At 41.8% G+C, this 18514-nt stretch overlaps 1 long non-coding RNA gene across 2 annotated transcripts in view; it reads right to left on the bottom strand.

The window, feature by feature from the left end:
- LOC138741892 (uncharacterized) overlaps window positions 1–18514 on the bottom strand; it is a 212582-nt gene that overhangs the window by 42746 nt on the left and 151322 nt on the right. For both annotated transcript variants that reach the window (XR_011343852.1, XR_011343853.1), the window contains one exon: window positions 13873–13958. This is a non-coding gene — a long non-coding RNA (uncharacterized lncRNA). The remainder of the gene's footprint in view (window positions 1–13872; window positions 13959–18514) is intronic.

Here is an 18514-nt window from a genome sequence, read left to right as displayed (position 1 = left end):
AACAGGTTAAATTTGATGATAAGTTCTCCTTAGGGGACTTCCCTCACAGCAGGAATGTAAGAGTGTGAGCCAACAATCAAACCACCAGGTTTATGTCATTCTGTTAGGTCACAGCCAATTTGTTTCTTAACCTCATCCAACCTTCACTGATGACACATGAATTGCTATTTTGAAATTAACCCCATCAAAAACATTTTGTGGGGGAAGAGAGTTCCAGGTTCCTCCCACTCTATGTGCAATGACATTTTATCTGACGTCCCTCTGAACACCCTCACTCAAACTTTGAAGGTTACGTCTCCCACGAGACGAACTGGTCTCATCAAAACCCTCCTTCATTTTGAACACCTTGATTAGATCACCTCCTAATCTTCAGTGGCATGCTTAGCGCAGCTATCTGAAAGGAGCTTGTCTGTTCTCCTTGTGGCCTACATGGGTTTCTCCAGGAGTTCTGGTTTCCTCCCATCCTCCAAAAAAATGGGGTTTGTAGGTTAATTAGGTGTAATCTGAGGCGCCTGCAAGCTCACACCAAGACACAAGAGCAACTTGTCCGTGAACTACTCTTTGCAGACGATGCCACTTTAGTTGCCCATTCAGAGCCAGCTCTTCAGTGCTTGACATCCTGTTTTGCGGAAACTGCCAAAATGTTTGGCCTGGAAGTCAGCCTGAAGAAAACTGAGGTCCTCCATCAGCCAGCTCCCCACCATGACTACCAGCCCCCCCCCCCCCCCCCCACATCTCCATCAGGCACACTGTACTCAAAACGGTCAACCAGTTTACCTATCTCAGCTGCACCATTTCATTGGATGCAAGGATCAACAACGAGATAGACAACAGACTCGCCAAGGCAAATAGCGCCTTTGGAAGACTCCACAAAAGAGTCTGGAAAAACAACCAACTGAAAAATCTCACAAAGATTAGCGTATACAGAGCCGTTGTCATACCCACACTCCTGTTCGGTTCTGAATCATGGGTCCTCTACCGGCATCACCTACGGCTCTTAGAATGCTTCCACCAGCGTTGTCTCCACTCCATCCTCAAGATTCATTGGAGCGACTTCATCACCAACATCGAAGTACTCGAGATGGCAGAGGCCGACAGCATCGAATCCACGCTGCTGAAGATCCAACTGCGTTGCGTAGGTCACGTCTCCAGAATGGAGGACCATCGCCTTCCCAAGATCGTGTTATATGGCGAGCTCTCCACTGGCCACCAAGACAGAGGTGCACCAAAGAAGAGGTACAAGGACTGCCTAAAGAAATCTCTTGGTGCCTGCCACATTGACCACCGCCAGTGGGCTGATATCGCCTCAAACCGTGCATCTTGGTGCCTCACAGTTCGGCGGGCAGCAACCTCCTTTGAAGAAGACCGCAGAGCCTACCTCACTGACAAAAGACAAAGGAGGAAAAACCCAACACCCAACCCCAACTAACCAATTTTCCCTTGCAAACACTGCAACCGTGTCTGCCTGTCCCACATCGGAATTGTCAGCCACAAAAGGGCCTGCAGCTGACGTGGACATTACACCTCCATAAATCTTCGTCCGCGAAGCCAAGCCAAAGAAAGAAGGTGTAATTGGGTGACATAGGTTTCATGGAAGAGCCTTCTTCCTTGCTACATCATTAAAAAGATTAAATTTAAATTTAGACATATAGCATGGCAACAGGCCCTTTCGATCCATGAGGCCATGCCACCCAATTTTCCTACACCTCCGGTAGGTTTCTGAGCACTAAATTTATAAATGATAAATGATTCTGTAGGAAAGGAAATACATGTCTTCTGTTACATCCCAAACCAGTAACACACAGAAGACTCAATTCAAAAGGGTTAAAATTTAATTCTACATTCATTAATGACAATATAATGTCTTAACATAATTAACCCCACTATGAGCATCTCAAGCAAATACGCAGATATCATATATTTATTAAAATGGTGTGTATGAGGAAAACCCAGACCATTACAGTCTGTGCCCAATATTCAAAAAGGAAAAATCCCCAAAAACCCCATTCAGTCAAGTAAGTCAGTCCAAAAAACACAGTCCACAGAATTCAATCCCAAAGTTCAATGTCCAAGTTCACTTCTTTAACTGATAACAAAGGATGCGATATTGAACGTTGGAGAGAAAAATGACTGATGTTGCATTGCAGCCAATTTATGAATCCTCACTTACGAGGCATGTGCATTTCACACAACTCTCCAGCTGCCCTCTGCCACTCCAACTGCCGCTCTCAGCTTCACAGCTGGATTCTCCCTTTGTTCTCAAAAGTTCCAACCAATTGGCAAGTCAGAACTCAGCAGTACGACAAGTAGCACAGAGTTCTGAGCAGAAATTCATCCTTTACAATGACAGTCCACAGTCCATGGACCATAACATTTCTCACAATGTAACTATTTTAACCCTGGTATGATTGCAAACTATGTCTGAAATGAGACAAAGAGAAGTAATAAGGGAGCAGAGAGTGCAGAATACAAGAACTCTGGATGCTATTCTCTGATTCATCCCATCTTTCTCTCCATCTTGGTTTTATCTTGCAAGGTTGCTTTGTCCTTTCTCCTAGCTTTTGTAATGACCAAAAGGCACTAAAAGAGCCCATACAAATTATCTAAACTTGAGCAGCAGGAGTGTTACACTGCAAGCACCAAGTTGATGTAAAAGTTAATGAGAATGAAGATACGTACAGTATTCTCCCCACAGGCATCGAAGTACAGGTGGCTATTCTGGACAGTATTTACATCCCCTCTCAAACAATTCCACCATGTTTTTAAACAGAAAAATCAACTGTTTATACTTCTCTAGCACTCACTTCTCACTTTGTAAAAAAAATCACAAAGCTGCTACCAAGCAAAACTATGGGATAAAGACACGATAGAACAGGTTACCAAAGGTTGAGTTAAAGGAGGGGTGTGGGGGGGGGGTGGGGTTTAATGAGCAGCAAAGGGGTTTGGGGAGGGATTTTCAGAATTTAGGGATGAGGTAACTGAAGGTAAGGTGGTGAAAATGAAGGAATTAAAATGGAAGGTGAGCAAGAAGTAAGTTTTTTAGGAGTTCATCAACCTCAATGATGTGGAGTTAAAGGAGTTACATTGAGAGAGATATGAAACATTGAAGTTATCACAATTCTTACTCTTTCTCCTATGCATTTCCATCTTTCGATTATTTCCAGTCAGGAGAATTGTGTCCTATGGCCTTTTCTGCCATTTAATAAGGCCATGCTGATTTGGTGGTAATGTTAACTCTGCCTGCAAAAAAACAATTTAAAACCCCTTTATCTCAGAAAGAGAGGAAGAGAGTCCCAGCCCTCTGAGAAATAATAAAGTAACGCTGACTGTGTCTTAAATGGACAACATTTTATTTTTGTTATTTAAAGTGAATACTCATTTAAGATTCCTTCAGTAATTTATCTCTTCACAGATCCATTTAAAAATACAGAAAGGTTGGAGGAACTCAGCAGGTTTCGCAGGTTCCATAGGAAGGACAAATATTTAACTGAGGTTTCGGGCCTGAGCCCTTCATCAAAGTATGGGTAAAATTCAGGCAAGTGTCTGAATTCAAAGTGTAGGGAGAAGGAAAAAAAGGGCAAGGGGAAGAGCACAGACCACATTCTCTGTTGTCTCCACCTCAGGAGACAAACTCTCAGTGGTCCATCTCTAGCAACACTTGCACCCTTCTCGATTACTCCGTCTGCATCACAAGAGACAAACTCTTGACTTTGCCTTTTTGTCTGTGCTCATTCCCACCCCCCCACCCCACTGCCCTTTCTTTCCATCTCCCCAGCCTTTTAATTCAGGCCCCAGCCTGCTTTTTACTCATACCTTGAAGGAGAGCTCAGGCCTGAAATGTTGGTTCTATATCTTTACATCTTATGGACACTGTGAGACCTGCATTTCTATACTTATACAAGAATCAAAGAGTCTGCAGACTTTCATGTTTCACACAGTTTCAATTGAATCTTCTTCCATGCCTCATTCAAAAACTAATCATGAATTGTCTCACATGTAAACTCCAAGTGGACTTTTTCTCGTGAATAACTTTTTAAAATACTGGGCACCATAAAACGCAATGGTGAAAGCAACCAAACCGCAGAGGAGGCTTGACAACAAATGCTTAGGTACTTTCAGAAAACCAGAGCATATGATTACCTTTTGTCTTTATTGATGTGATCAGAAGATGCTGAAGTGACACATAGCACACAGCATTGAGCATCATCTTTCACTAGTCCCCACTCTCCAGTTTGATTGCTAGTTTCACAGACCTCTCTTGCTCTCCAGGGCTTTGATCGAGAAGCCTTTCTTTATGTGTGAGTCATGACAGGGAGTGCTTCCCTGCTGCTCTGTCACAGGAGTCAGCTGTGTCTTGATTGGTTGAACTCTTCCCTTTGGGTCAGAATGCTGAAGGTTCAAGTCCTGCCCCAGAGACCCGGTTATGTAATCCCGCTCAGGGCTCTCTGCACAGCTGCTTTTCCAATAAAATACTGAAACGTTGCTTTAGAGCATAGAACAGAGAACACTACAGCACAGTACAGGTCCTATGGCCAACCCATATATTCCTTAAGAAAAGTATTAAACTCTCCCTATCCCGTAGCCCTCTACTTTTCCTCTATCCATGCACCTGTCTGATTCTCTTAAATGCCCCTAATGTTTCATCTTCCGCCACCATCCCTGGCAAAGCATTCCAGGCACCCACAATTCTCTGCATAAAAAAAACACCCCTTGATGTCTCCAATAAACCACTTTTTACACATGTCCTCTGGTCTTTGTTATTCCTCCATTTGGAAACAGACACTGATTGTCCACCCTATCTATGCCTCTCATAATCTTGTAGACCTCTATTAAGTCTCCGCTCATCCTTCTATGCTCCAAAGCAAAAAGTCCCAGCTCTACTAACCTTGCCTCATAAGACTTATTTTCCAATTCTGGTAACATCCTGGTAAATCTCCTCTGCACCGTCTCCATAGCTTCCACATCCTTCCTATAATGAGGTGACCAGAACTGTACACAATACTCAAAATGTGGTCTCACCAGAGATTTGTAGAGTTGTTACATGACCTCTCTACTCTTGAACTCAATCCCCCTACTAATGAAGCCCGGTATCCCATAGGCCTTCTTAATTATCCTATCAACCTGGGCGATGACTTTTCAAGATGCATGGATTTGGACCCCAAGGACCTCTGTCATCCACAGTCGTAAGTAACCGAACTTTAACCCCGTACTCAGCCTTTTGGTTTGTCCTTCCAAAATGCATCACCTCACACTTCTCTGGATTGATCTTCTGTGCGGGATGTAAAACATCCAAAGGTGTATTCCAAAGAACAGGGGCTTTCACTCTGTGTCCTGACCAACATTTAACTCTTGAATAAATGGTACAGTAAAACCCTTGTTATCCAGAATTCAAGCAACCGGCAAAAATATCAAGCAAGATAAATACATTTAAAAAAATAAAATAAATAAAAATTCAAATAAAAGTTTAAAATTGTCGAAGTAAATGTTTCTGAAGTAACACATGAACCTTTGAGGAATAATTATTCAGCCAGCAGACTGCCTTGGTCATGTTTTGCTCGTAGCCACTGTTTGAATAAAGTTGTGTTTGAATAAAATGTCATTGCCTAGGATGAAGAACCGGTTGATGCCTCTTGCTATTGGAGTGACTCTCTTAATGTGTCTCTTTAACCTTGATTAGTAAGAGTTTTTATCATTATTAGTCAGTGGCAGATTAACCATTAAGATGAATAGGCTTAAGTCTAGGGGCCTGGAAGGGAGGGGGCCCAGCCAGTGCGGGGATGTCGGGCTCACAGCAGGAACAGAGACGTTAGACTCCTGGCAGGAGCAGGGACATTGGGCTCCCAGTCCGAGGGGCACGTCGATGCTCAGTACCCCCTCACTGCACTCACTCCTCACACTCTTGGACTTATTTTCTGATTTCAATATCGCATTACCATGATAATACATTTCAAGGAAAGATGTTTCTGACATGAATCCCATTAATGGCTTCACTTAAATACAAATGCCCCAAAGCCCAAGTTTCTTTCCCAAACAGGTAGGAGCAGGGACCGTGGGATCCCAGCAAGCGCAGGGACCTCAGGCTCCCAGGCAGGAGCGGGGACCTCGGGCTCTACAATTCTTTCGACCCAAAAAGTTCAATCGACCCCCAGCATTCAATTCTTTTGACCCCCCCTGGCATTTTTCAACCCCTTGGATAGTCCCATCGAGCCCCAGGGGTCGATATCGACCACTTTGGAGACATCTAATATGTTACTTAATGCAAGTGAACATCACTTTATCCTTTTCAATGAAGTGTGAGGCAGGGGGCAAGGTCAGGAGGAGCCTTAATAAAGCTCAACCTAGGGGCCCAGGTGATAGTTAATCTGCCACTGTTTTTAGTATATTATTAAGTATATTAGTAAGACTTCATCTGTAAAAGTAGGGTAGAGAGTTTAATTATGATGTTATTGAATGTTTTCAAAGAATATGACTGAAAATAAAGTTAAATGCTTTAAGGTTTATATATTCATGCAAATGAAGTTTGTTCGATATAAGTACGGTATGGTATTTTTGTCATTTAAACTGTGTATTCTTAATGCAGGTCCATTGTTAGGCATTGTAAGAGTCAATCTCAAGCAACCGGAAAATTCATTTATCTGGCATCTACCGATCCCCTTAGGGGCCAGATACCAGAGGTTTTAATGTATTTAGATATTCCAATCAAAAATTCACTGGTGTTTATGGACACACTCTGTGAAGATTGTCTTTCATCTGTTACCTTATTATAACTGACCACAACAAGTGCTTCATCCATTACAAAGAACTTTGGAATGTTAATTTTATAGGAGATGCTATTTGAATGTTGGAAATTCCTTTCATGATAAATCACAAATGATTGATTCTGTTCTGACACACTGGTCCAACGACAGAGCTGAGAGATAACAACCCAAGTGGACAACTGGCTGCATTCTGATGATGTGCAGGGAGGCTTCATTGAACCATACAATGCAACAGCACAGAAAACAGGCCATTTGGTCCTTCTAGTTTGTGATGACCATTATTTCGTTAGTCCCATTGATCTGCTCCCATTCCATATCCTTCCACACCTCTCCCATTAATGTTTCTATCCAATTTATTCTTAAAACTTAAGATTGACCCTGCATTCACCACACCAAATGGCAGCTCATTCCACTTTCCCATCACTCTCTGAGTGAAGAACTTTCCCCTAATGCTCCCTTAAACCTTTTCCCTTTCAGCTTAAAACTCTGATCTCATGTATTTATCTCCCCCAATCTAAATGGAAAAAGCCTACTCATATCCATTCTATCTATACCTCTCAAAATCTTATAAACCTCTATTAAATCTCCTGTCATTCTTCTTCACTCCAAGGAATAAAGTACTAACCTGTTTAATCTTTCCCTGTAAGTCAACTCCTGAAGACCTGACAACATCCTAGTAAATCATGGAAGTATCTATTTCTGCCCCACCCACATGAGACAAAATTGGAAACATGACATGGAGTGAACAGCGAGACCAAATAAATGAGTTTCCAAATCTTGCATCACCTGTGATTTGATGTCTTGCAGTGAACAATGGATGTTTGGGAAAGAAACTTGGACTTTGGGGCATTTGTATTTAAGTGAAGCCATTAATGGGATTTATGTCAGAAACATCTCTCCTTGAAATGTATCATCATGGTAATGCGATATTGAAATCAGAAAATAAGTCCAAGAGTGTGAGGAGTGAGTGCAGTGAGGGGGTACTGAGCATGGATGAGGAATGAGCGAGTGATGAGTGAATCATGTGAGTGGTGACTGAAAGGAAATGGGGCATGACCACAGAGTGAGTGAGTGAGGAATCAGTGTGAAATATAAAACTAATGCTGAGGGGATTATAACTTTCTTGAGAAGGTTTTCTTCCACTCAATTTTTGAAAGCAGGCTTGGAGATGAATTTCCAGTTTCATCAATAATTAAGGTAGAAATTTCCTGGAACATTCAGAATCACAATGTCCAAGTAAACAGTTTGTCAGCTTTTTCACAATACAGTAATTATTCTTAGATTTGAAAATTGCAGATATTAAAAACAGATGTTGCAATCACTTCAGTTGGCTTGCCTCAGGAGGACGGACTGTACATCAACAAATCGCAGAGTTGGCTAAAATTACTGCAGTTTTAGCCACCCCTTTCTCCCCACGTTAGCTTGGAAACAAAGTCCCACTGACTGGCACTGGGTGTGCACTTCCTTCAGCATAACTTCTTGGTCTACACTGGCCCTTCTCACAGACCACCACAGATTGCTATCCCATGTACAACATGAACAATGCTTTCCTGTCATCACATGCCAACCAAACAACCTGGAATCAATGAATTACATGCAGGATGGCTCTGTTCCATGCTATTTTCAATGGTAGGACAGATTAGGTACTGTTTTCGAATAATAGCTTATTAACAACTCAATAGCTCAGAGCGACTCTGGAAGATGGAAGATTAATCTTCTTGCCATTACTATCAGCAAACTCCATGAGTTAAAAACAGCAATGTCTTTAAATTCTTATGCCACATTTTTATTTATTTGCGGATTGGAGCTTGGGTCAGAAAGGTAAACATCTTCACAGATGTTGACACCCAAATTCCTGGGTGTCAACATCTGTGAAGATCTATCCTAAGTCCTTCAAGTCATTGCAGCCATGAAGAAGGCTCACCAGCAGTTATATTTGACTCGGTCAATTTGTATGTTTCTTAGGATGTGAGATATAATTTCATTTATAATTGATGTCATGCTCTCCAAACACCAATCAGACCAACACCTTTCCATTGTAGCAACACCTAGATCCGACTCCCATCTCTCTCTCTCTCGATCTCTGTAAACCTTGTTTTGCACTTTCATTCTGGAGAGCACAGTACAACTTAGTTATAAATTTAGGTGCATTCCCCAGCCAAATCATTCATTCCATTTTACTATTTAAATAAAACTTAAAGAACAAATATGACGTATGCGGCAGCCATATTTAGATCATATAGGGCCCCAAGTGAAACAAGAATAATAATAAGGATCAATAATAGATGGTGCTATCATATAAATACAAGTGACATCCTCATATAGAATTTTTTACGATTAATATAAATGAGAGCCCTGATGGTGTGTGGATTTATATTACGAAAATGGGTGGGGGAGCTGGGGGAAGAAGGGGTTGTTTTGTTTTGTTATGTTTGTTTTTTGTAAGAAAAAGTTATATATATATAGATATATATATATATCTATATATATATCTATAGATATATATATAGATATATATATATATATCTATATATATATATATATATATATATACACACACACACGCACACATACATACACACACACTTTGATATTGGAAAGTTTACTTTGTACAAAAATAAAATATCTAAAAAAAATTATGACTGATCCATTAACAGTGCACAGTACCCGATCATCAAATGTTCTGGGAGTTCGAGTCTGATGGCTTGGGAGAAAAACGGTTGGCTAATCTGAACTTAAGGGCGCGAGTGATGCAGGACCTCCTGCCAGATGGCAAAAGGGAGAACAGTTTACATGAGGGGTGTGTGGAGTCCTTCACAATGTTTATTGCCTTCTGCCTGCATCAAGTGTTGTAGATGTCCTTCATTCAAGGAAGAGAGCCCCCAATTATCTTTTCCACTGATTTCACTATCCTTTGCAGGGTTTTGCAGTCCTAGGGGGTACAGCTTCCAAACCAGGCGGTGATGCAGTTGCACAGGAAGCTCTCAATACATCCTCTGTAGAATATAGTGGGGATGAAGGATGGGAAATGAACTTTCCTCAGTCTTTGCAGGAAGTAGAGGCGCTGCTGGGCTTTCTTGGCTATGGAGCTCGTTTTAAGGGACCATGTGAGGTTCTCTGCCAAGTGCACTCCAAGAAACTTGATGCTCTTGATGACCTCAATGGTGGAGCCATCAATGGTCAGCAGAGTATGGTTTCCCCCAGGCCCTCCTGAAGTTGACAACCACCTCTTTTGGGGTTTTTTATATTCAGATACAAGTTGTTGGCTGTGCACCAGTCTGTTTGCAAATGAACTTCATCTCTACACTGACTTGTCATTCTTACTGATCAGGCCCACCATGGTTGTGTTGTCAGCGAATTTGATGATGTGATTTGAGCTGTGTTTAGCTGCAGAGTGAACAGCAGATGACTCAGCACAGAGCCCTTGGGTGGGGGGGGGGGGGTGGGTGGGGGGTGGCTGTGCTTAGTGTGATGGTCTTAGAGATGTTGTTTCTGATCTGCATTCCCTGAGGGCTTCCCGCAGGAAGTCAAGAATCCAATTACAGAGAGATGTGTTTAGACCCAGCAGGCCCAACTTCCTTATCAGGTACTATGGTATGATCGGTTTGAATTCTGAGCTGAAGTCAATAAACAGCATTCGAATATATGTGTCGTTGTTTTCCTGGTGGGTGAGGGCTAGCTGGAGTGGCGATGGCATCATTCTTAGAGCAGTTTTATCTGTATGCGCACTGCAGGGGGTCTAGTAATGGGGGCAATGGAGCTTGATGTGCCCCATGACGAGCCTCAGGTATATTAAGAGCTAAAGGATAGCAAGGGACAAAATTGGTCCCCTTGAAGATCAGAGCGGTCAGCTTTGTATGGAGCAAAAAGAGATGGGAGACAATTTAAATGTTTTTTTTTCATCAGTATTCACTTAGGAAAAGGGCATAGAGTCGTGGGAAGTAAGGAAAATGAGCAGTGAGGTCATGGAACCTATACAGATTAAAGAGGAGGAAGTGCTTGCTGCCTTAAAGCAAATAAGGTTGGATAAATCCCCTGGGTCTGACAAGATATTCCCTCAAACCCTGAGGGAGGCTAGTGTAGAAATTGGCAGAAATACTTAAAATGTTCTTAGCCACGGGTGAGGTGCTGGAGGATTGGAGGGTAGCTCACATTGTTCAGTTTTTAAAAAAAGGCTCCAAAAGAAACCATGGAAATTATAGGCCAGTGAGCCAGTAGTAGGTAAATTATTGGAAGGTTTGCTAAGAAATTGGATAGTCAACATGGCTTTGTGCGTGGTAGTTTGTGTTTAACAAATCTTAGAGTTTTTTTGAGGAGATTACCAGGAAAGTTGACAAAGGAAAGGCTGTGGATGTTGTCTACATGGACTATTAAGGCCTTTGCCAAGGTCCCACATGGGAGATTAGTCAGGAAGGTTCAGACACTAGGTATTCATAGTGAGGTAGTGAACTGGATTTTTGAGACTGGTTGGACAAGAGAAGCCAGAGAGTGGTGGATGATTGCTTCTCAGATTGGAGCCTGTAACTAGTGGTGGGCCTCAGGGATCGGCGACCATTGTTGTTTGTCATCTAGATCAATAATTTGGATGATAATGTAGTAAATTGGATCAGCAAGTTTGCAGATGACACTGCAGATTGGAGGTGTTGTGAGCAGCGAAGGTTTTCAAAGCTTGCAAAGGGATCTTGGCCAGCTGGAAAAATGGGCTGTAAAATGGCAAATGGAATTTAATGCAGACAAGTATGAGGCATTGTATTTTGGACGGACAAATCAAGAAAGGATAAACATGATAAATGGTAGGCCACTGAGGAGTATTGTAGAACAGAGGGATCTGGGAATCAGATACATAATTCCCTGAAAGTGATGTAGAGAGAGCATATGGCATATTGGCCTTCATAAATCAATTTATTGAGTACAAGAGTTGGGCTGTTACATTAAAGTTTTGTAAGATATTGGTGTAAACAAATTTGGAGTGTTGTGTGCGGCTTTGGTCACCCAACTACAGTAAATATATCAATCAGATAGAAAGAGTGCAGAGAAGATTAACGAGAATGTTGTCTGGACTTCAGGAACTGAGTTACAGGTAAAGGTTAAACAGGTTAGGATTTACTCCCTGGAGCATAGAAGAATGAGGGGAGATTTGCTAGAGGTATTTAAAATTATGACGGGGTTAAACAGAGTAAATGGGCTTTTTCCACCGAAGATAGGTGAGAGACAAACCAAAGGACACGGGTTAAGAGTGAAAGAGGAAATGTTTAGTGGGGTACATGATTGGGAACTTCTTCACACAGAGAATGGTAGGGTGTGAAACACGCTTCAATCAGAAGTGGTGAAATCAAGCTCAATTTTAACATTTAAGAGAAATTTGGACAGGTACATAGATGGGAACGGTATGGAGGGCTATGGACTGGGTGCAGGTCAGTGGGACGAGGCAAAAAAAAAAATGGTTCAGCACAGATTAGAGGGGATGAAGAGGTCCTGTTTTTGTGCTGTAATATAATGTTCTATGGTTCTATGTGGTGGCAAGAGCATTTGAAGTATTTTTTTTTATTTCTTAATGTAAAAGATTTGTTCGACTATTACACAAGATTATATCTAGAGAGTTCTTCCTTCAGTAGAGTTTTATTAGTGGTTAGCACAATGCTATGGCAGTACCAACAGCCCGGGTTCGAATTTGGCACTGCCTGTAAGGATTTTATACAGTCGCTCCTCCAAATTGTCCAGTTTTCTCCCAGTCTTCAAAACGTACAGGGGTAGTAGGGAGTTGTAGTTTAATTGGTGTATTTGGGATGCATGGGCTCCTGGGCCAGAATGACCACATACCGTGCTGAATGTCTAAATTAAAAATCAGATTTATAGATTATTTTAGTTGAGGAAATGCTAGTTATCCATCATACAGAATGTGGAGGGGGGGCAGAAACGAAAAAGAGAAGGGGCAGAGAGCAAGAAAACAAACACATAAATGTCCAACAGGGTGATCAATACTTTGGCAATCAGAGAAAGCAGGAGTCCTTTTCTTCTGTATTAGGCACAAGGCACTTTACATGAACCTGAATCCTAGGTCAGTGAATTTTTTTTCACTGAAGTTTTCTCTGAGTGACAGCTTTTATAATTCTACCCATCCCCACATGGCTACAGTCTGAGAAAGTAACTTGAATGTAACAAAGTTCTGAAATGAAAGGAAATTGAAATGCACATTGGGAAATATTAATCTCATGATCTTTCTATGTCACATTGAACTTTGACAACATCAAAGAGCTTTTATTTTCTTATTACCACAGAGGAGGCCCCAATGGTCCTTTAGGTTTGTATTGGCTCCCAGGAGAACAATCTTCTAAGCCTCCTTCTCCTCTTTATTTGCTGTGGTCCTGTAATGTATTCTCTCGCATTTTTTGATTATTTTACCATTGCCCCCTAAGAGGTGATTTCATGGTAGCTAATTAACCTACTCTCACATCCTTGGAGGCATCCAGCGTGCCGTTGCACAAATCAGAAAACTCCTCAGAGACAGCGCCAGAGGTCAGGATTGAACCTAGGTTGCTGGAGGTGAGGCAGCAACACTAATTGCTGCTACCATTATTGACAACAGTCTCAATCATCCACAGCCAATCAGGGTTATCCTCTGCCGGGGTCATTTATTAGTTAAAACTTCAGCTTTGTTTTCACTCTCAACTCCAATAATGAAATGGGTGTCAACAAAAATAATATTTTTTCAAAGCTCCTCAGTTACATCAACTATATTCCGAGTTGACCCATTAATTCAGGACTCTATATTTTCAGTAACAATCCTAGTAGCGTTGCTACCTGTAACACAAATCCTGCTGTACCCAGTTACACCAACAGCTTAAGCAATCTCCAATTAGAACAAAGAACCATGTTCATGTTGACATGTGGATTTTGTGAGCATCTGCATGTCAAAGGAAAATTCATAAATAAAATAACAACTGTGAAAGAGGGCAACAACCAATTGGCAATGTCTGACCAAAGACATTGCAATTCACAAGGTTCCAAATCAGAAGTACAACAGATCAAAGAGATACTGCCAAGATTGACAACTCAACGTAGCAGCAAAAGCCAATAAATTCATTGTTCAAACACCAATTAAGAACTCATTTACCTTTCGACTTTTCCTGGAATTAACTCAGATTCTTCCTCTTTTTCCTTGCATAGGTTCTCAACATTCATTCAGATTTCTTACTTTATCTGCGGATACAAAATAATGATAAAATTAAGTGTTTGATAGTTGTCCCTATTGGATAAACTATCCCCACATTTCTACTTGTAGCAAGATCACATTTTCTTATTGTTCTTTTTATCTTAAATTATCTTAATATTCTGGTCTCTAATTTTGCTCACCATGTTCAGAACATCTGTAAGAAATGACACCCTTTTGAAGTTCCTCTCTTCACAATTTCAATGTTTGTGACAAATCTCACCAGAATTAAACTACAACTCAAATTTCTTCCTCTTATTGCCATTGAACTCCTGCTAGAATCCTTACATTAATGGCTCAGAGTATGACCATGGTCTGGCACTAAGAATGATCCCCTCCCAAGCCTTCTGCAGTGCACCAGCTGCAAATAGCTGCCTCAGACTAATTGTCCACCAACTTCCCCCATAGGACGCTGAACAAGAAGCTGTAAATGGAACATGTGAATACCTGGCCAAAGGTATTCAATGATTATAGACCAAATGCAATTTAGAGTTAGTCTACAGACCAGCCGCAATCTCGATGAATTAACGGAACGTGTTTAAAGAGCTACGTGATCACTTCCTGTCCTTGAATTGAATTTATAGAGCAAAAAAAAGTTCCAAGACTTCAAGGAAGTTTCCTCCAACACTGTTTGATTCCAGACCATGCAAACTTTTAAAGAAGTAGAGTTATAAAGGGTAAGAAAGAGAAAGTGTGACAAATTTTTAAAAGGGTGAATTTGAACTACAAAAGATGGATGAGAATTAGGCTACTTTTGATGGGTTCACTTTGTGCAAAAGGTAAAGCAAGTAATTAAAATTGTAGGTCAAACACCATGGCTCTTTGGTGGTGCAGCATCCACAGATCTCAGCACAGCGAGCCACCAACCATATGAACTGAACTCTGGGCTTGGACAGCCACACACTCACCATAGGTTCCAATGCACTGTGTTGGAAACAATCTAAATTATGAATCATAAAGATGGAAGCATTATGGAATACATTAGAAGGCCTTGGGGTAAAAAAAATATCAACAGACATCAGAAGATTCTGGGTTAAGGACACTGCTTTAAGGGGCACTCCCACTGTTAATGTGGAGCAGGGATGATTGAACTCCAATCACTTCTACTGTCTTTCTTTGTGTGAGATATGACTTCAACCATTCTAGTCATTCAGCCACCAGGGTGGAACCAATTTGAATATGAACTGGAAATTTAAAATGTAACTTTTTAAATTTAGACATTCAGCTATTTCAGCCCACAAGCTTGTGCCGTCCAATTACACCCGACTTCCGTACACCCGGGTATGTTTTTGAGGAAACTGGAGCCCCTGGGGAAAACCCACGCAGACACAGGGAGAATGTACAAACTCGTTACAGAGAGCACGGAATTCGAACCCCCGGTCTCGATCGCTGGCGCTCTAAAGGCGTTGCGCTAACCGCTACACAAACTGTGCCGCCCCAACTAAGGGAGGACACAACCAAGGCAGTGACCGCCGAGTGTGGAAAGGTTGGAGATCACAATATCAGTGCCCATCAAAATGATCCATTGTAATTTCCATTTTGGACTGTCACATCAATAAAAGGCAGTTCATCTAATTCACAATGACGGGCTTTGAAACATTGTCTGCAAGAGGTGGTGGGTGAGGTTAGAAAAAACAATGCCTTTGTTCAATACGTTTATGCTTCTCTCCTTCTCACTTAGGAAACACAATGAGTTTTGGGTTTCACCGAGCCAAGAGAAAGAGCAAAAACAAATTTGCCTATTCAGCCGACAACAGTGGAAGTGCAAAACCAAAAATGGCATTTCACGACGCCCATTCACTTCCCTGCCCCTGCGGCCCACGCAAGTCAGAATAGGTGGGCGACAATCTAAATTTAGCCTCTCTGTGCAATATTTAGCCTTTATCAAAATGACAAAGAAAACCCCAGGATGTGGTTAAGTGTAGGAAGTGGACGCTCTCACTATTGACGTCACTGACCCAGCAAGAAGCAAGTGTGTGTAGTAACTGCTCACATTTTGTTAAGACTTAAGGATGCTTGACACCAATAAAATATTGTTAGACAGAGTCTTTGATGACAAAAGATACCTCACAGAAATGTTATCAGGCACTTTTGGCATGTGGTCAAGAGGAGATATCAGAATGAGTGACCAATAATGTTTGGTTCTAAGCAGTGATGAGAAGGGAGGGTAAAAAGGTTGGGAAGTGCCAGGGCCTGGAAGCTCAAGGCATGGACAATATGGATGCAGATGGTTGACGGTGGGCTAGAGGCTAGAACCGGATGGGCACAGAGGTTTTTTTGAGGTGGGGAGGGTGAGGGAGGTGCTCAAGGACAGGACAAAGTCATTGAGTTATTTGAGGTGCAGGAGGTTGGGAAGGTCCTAATTGAATACTTTGCTTCAGTGTTCATAACAGAAAAGATCTTGATCAGGGTGAGGTTGGAATAGAACAGGCCTGTGTGCTGAACAATGTGGAGATTAAGGAAGCAGAAGCATTGGATCCACTTAAAAATATCAAGATTGATAGGTCCCCGGAGGCTATATACCATAGGTTGTTGTGGTAAGTGAGGAAAAAGATAGCTGGAGCAGTAGCTATGATCTTTAAGTTCTCTTTGGTCACAGGGGAGGTTCTGGAGGAGTGGAGAATGGCTAATGTAGTCCCCTTGTTTAAAAAAGGTAATAGGGAGAATCCTGGGAACTATAGACAGGTATGTCTTATATCAGTGGTGGGAAAACTACTGGAGAGAATTCTTAAGGATAGGATCTATGAGCATTTGGAGAAGTACAGACTACTCAAGGATAGTCAGCATGGCTTTGTGAAGGTAGTGTCATGCCCCATGAGTCTAATTGAGTTTTTTGAGGAGGTAACAATAAAAATTGATGATGGTAGTGTGGTAGATGTGATCTATATGGATTTTAGAAAGGAATTTGACAAGGTCTCCATGAAAGACTCGTTCAGAAAATCATGATTCCATGGGATCCATGGAACTTTGGCTGTGTGGATAAAAAAAATTGGCTTGCAGGTAGAAAGCAGAGAGTAGTAGTGTAAGGAAAGTATTCTGCTTGAAGGTCAGTGATGAGTGGAGTGCCACAAGGATCTGTTCTGGGACTCCAGCTCCTTGTGATTTTATAAATGATCTGGATGAAGAGGTGGAAGGATGGGTCAGTAAGTTTGCGGATGACACAAAGTTTGGAGGTGTTGTGGATGGAGCTGAAGGTTGTTGAAGGTTACAAGAGGATACAGACAGGATGTAGAGGTGGGCAGAAAAGTGGCAGATGGAGTTCAATCCAGATAAGTGTGAGGTGATGCATTTTCGAAGTAAAACCAGAAGGCTGAGTACAGGGTTAATGGTTGGTTACTTAAGAGTGTGGATGAACAGAAGGACTTTGGGGTTCAAAACCATGCATCCCTCAAGGCCAGCACACAGGTTGATAAGATAGTTAAGAAGGCCTATGGGATGCTGGGCCTCATTAATAGGGGGATTAAGTTCAAGAGTAGAGAGGTCATATTGCAATTCCACAAATCTCTGGTGAGTCCACACTTAGAGCACTGCGTTCAGTTCTGGTCACCTCATGTGGAAGGATGTGGAAGCTATGGAGAGGGTGCAGAGGAGATTTACCAGATGTTACCTGGATTGGAAAATAAGTCTTATGAGGCAAGGTTAGCAGAGCTGGAACTTTTTCTCTTTGGAGGATGAATGGAGACTTAATAGAGGTCTACAAAATTATGAGTGGCATAGATAGGGTGGACAGCCAGTGTCTGTTTCCCAGGGCAGGAATAGCAAACACCAAGGGACATCTGTACAAAGTGGTTAGGGAAGTTCATGGGAGACATCAAGTTAAGTTTTTTATGCAGAGTTGTGGGTGCCTGTAATGCCTTGCCAGGGTTGGTGGAGGCTGAAACATTAGGGCATGTGAGACTCTGAGACAAGCACATGGATGGAAGGAAAATAGAGGGTTACGGGGTAGGTAGGGTTTATTTTTTTAAGGAATATATGGATCGGCACAACATCTAGGGCAGTAGGACCTGTACTGTTCTGAACAGTTCTGTGTTCTAGTGAGAACATTAAAATGGAAGTACTGCATTTCTTTAACAAGCAGAGAGAACAGGGTGATGGGTTAATGAGGAAGGCTACTCACTTCAATGGATGCCCTTGTGCAGATGACTTGAGCATCACCTCTAATGCTGAATTCAATTCTGCATAACCCGTGGGCAAAAAAATAGATAAAGCATGCACAGACTCAATTCCCCTTTCTTTCTCCAAATGCTGACAGATGGTCTCCACTGAATCCTTAGACTAATTTCTGGAAAGGTAGAATGAATGTAGGAAGGAAGACTGGATCATACTTATCGGCATTTGTAAGGAGATTTCATTGAGACAGAGATAAAATTCACACAGGTTAGGTTAGATGCAGGCAGAACATTCTTGATGTCACAGAAGTCCAGAACAAGGCTTCACCGTTTAAGGACAAGGAGTAAGCCATTTATGACTGAGATGAGGAAATAAAAACTCAGAGTGTTGTACATGGGGATCTCGCTACAACAGAAAGTTGTTGACGACGGTTTGT

Source organism: Narcine bancroftii, chromosome 8, assembly GCF_036971445.1.
Source record: "Narcine bancroftii isolate sNarBan1 chromosome 8, sNarBan1.hap1, whole genome shotgun sequence".
In the NCBI taxonomy this organism is placed as follows: Eukaryota; Metazoa; Chordata; class Chondrichthyes; order Torpediniformes; family Narcinidae; genus Narcine; species Narcine bancroftii.
Note: the sequence above shows the minus strand (reverse complement) of the source record. Positions and strands in the feature narration are given on the sequence as shown.